The sequence below is a fragment of the Bison bison genome, unplaced genomic scaffold (assembly GCF_000754665.1).
Source record: "Bison bison bison isolate TAMUID 2011002044 unplaced genomic scaffold, Bison_UMD1.0 scf7180017846142, whole genome shotgun sequence".
NCBI classification, from domain to species: Eukaryota; Metazoa; Chordata; class Mammalia; order Artiodactyla; family Bovidae; genus Bison; species Bison bison.
This window is the reverse complement of record NW_011476715.1, coordinates 4,191-6,452: the sequence shown is the minus strand read 5'-3', so window position 1 is coordinate 6,452 and position 2,262 is coordinate 4,191. Positions and strand designations below refer to the sequence as shown.

Here is a 2,262-nt window from a genome sequence, read left to right as displayed (position 1 = left end):
CACCCCTGGGAGCACAGAGCATCCCACCACAATTCCCCGATGGTTCGCGTGGGGAGCTCAGAGAGTATCCTCAGGGATTTCGGAATTCGCCTGGGATCAGACACCACACAACAACCTCAATGACCAGTGGGCAAGATTCTTTAACTTTGAACAAAATTTATTCTGGTTTAAATTTTAGACGTTCTGTCGAAGGGCACAGTTTCTGTCTCCGCTTAGGTCCCGGCCGCATCTTCGCCTTCTTTTACCACGACCTGCAGCATTTTACTGGGCGCCCGAAACAGGTGCCAATCTGTCTCATGGGTACAGGGCACCTGATCGGAATACAGACGCCTCCATTCCTACGGCAGCTTAGAGGACCACTTATTCCTTGAGTAAATCGTAAAAAGAGAACAAAGAGGGAAAAACGTGTCAGCAGGAAAGCGGCATCTCGAGAAGGCCCACTGTGTCCCCTCTGAGCGACGCCCTGGGGCCTTCTGTGCTGAGATGCGCACACGGCCTCATGACAACAAGATATGAGTCCAGGACCCCGTAGACCAGCTTCCAGACAGACACTGACCGTGCCCAGGCTCTGGTGGACCCTCACGTTTTCAGAAACACAGGCTGAGGGACTGGGGTGTGAGGACCCCGGTTGTGTGCGGGGTCAGCTCCACCATGAGGGCAAAGACTGGGAAGCTCTGCTACATCCACCTTCCCGCCAGGAGTCAGAAGCCCCCCACGGGTTCTATTTTCACCGTTTAGTTTTCCAACTCATGGAGTCAGTCAAGTAGTGGAGCTGAGATAGGAGGAAAAGATGCAGCTAAAAGTGTAAGAACCGTTTAAAGAGAACTTACTCTCAAAGTAACTTACAGCTGACAGTGACAATGGCTCAGAAAAAAACGTTTTGTATCATCGTCTCTGCTGATTCAGAACGCACTCAGCGCTGGTGCGAGTAAGCCCCTCTTGTCCTCCCTTTGTGGTTTCCTCCCGACCAGCCGCCTTCCCGTCTTCCTCACATGCCTTTTTCCTCTTGACCACAAGGTACCGCTGGTCCCTCTCTAGTTCCCCGCCCAGGGATTGAACCCAGGCCCCGGGCACTGAGAGGCCACATTCCTTACACCCCTGTCCTGGCTTCCTGCCACTGTGCTAAGAGTTGGGTTACAGTCATAAACAACACTAATCAGACAAGGCCTTTTCAACTTGATTTTGACATCTAATCAATTGTCTCAGGTCTCAGTCTCCGCAGCCTCTCCCTCCATCCCTCTCTCCCTCCCTCCTTCCTTCCTACCTATTTTCATCCTATTTCAGGAAATATCAAGGGTAAGATGAAAATCAGACAGCCGATCCTGCACACTGCTTTGGATGTGCTGCCTCCCATCTATGGAGCAATGGGAGCATCAGCGATGTGTCCTAGAGGACCTGCCTGCTGAGGAGACTGAGCACGGAGCATCCCAAGGGCAGCTCCTGAAGCCCATGCTCGGGCTGACTCTCTTCTGGACTTCTCTGGTCACCCAGAGCTGCCACCCTTCAGACAGAGAGATTTATAAAGCGACATACTGTGCTTCTGTCATGGGACAAAATCAAATTTCTTGCTTTTATGAAAAGAAAAAAAGGAGAGTCACTTAACTGAGGCATCTTTTGTTTACTCCTCATGAAACCAATGAGGAGACAGGCTCAGAAGCTTTGACTCACTACAATGGCTTAGAAACAACCAGGTATTTTGCAGGGCAGTTCTCAGCCCCCTCTTCCTTCTGAAGGACTCAGTGCTGGCTTCTCAGAAGCATCAAATATGGTGGGTTTAGTCTGACCACATGTAGATGGGGGTAGCAGGACAGAAGGAGGTAGAAACAGGAGAGAGAGCCCACGGCTCCCCCCGGGGCTGCCATGAGCTCACCTGACCCAGCAGACAGGACCAGGAAGAGGAGCGCGAGGAGCAGGTGATGGAGCCTCATGCTGCCGTCCCGAGCTCTGCGGCTGACAATGGAGAAGAGGCTGTGCTTGCCGCTTTATAAAGGTCCCAGGTTCCGGGAGGAATTCTGCACTGGCTGTGGATTTGGTTATTAGGAACTGGTTAACTGAGCCTCTTCCCTGTGTGTCATGGGAGTGTCCTTTATAGCACAAAGCAGGGGCAGTCACTTGTATGCTAATGAGGCTGTGGAAAGGCCAGGAAAAGCTTTCCTGCTGCCCTTTAACCACAAACTTCTCCCTGGCAGTCATTTCAGCTGATGGGCAGGGGTGTGGCAAGGGGCACAGACTTGCCTGTTTCCCCTGGCAGGGGCACAGACT

The 2,262-nt window shown here is 52.2% G+C and overlaps 1 long non-coding RNA gene across 1 annotated transcript; it reads right to left on the bottom strand.

Annotated features, from left to right (window-relative positions):
• Positions 1-136: 136 nt before the first annotated feature.
• LOC104987651 lies at positions 137-2,063 on the bottom strand. The gene is made up of 2 exons (XR_825152.1): positions 1,871-2,063; positions 137-366 (listed from the first exon to the last, which is right to left on the bottom strand). It is a non-coding gene; the product is annotated as an uncharacterized LOC104987651 (long non-coding RNA).
• Between the last annotated feature and the right edge of the window lie 199 nt (positions 2,064-2,262).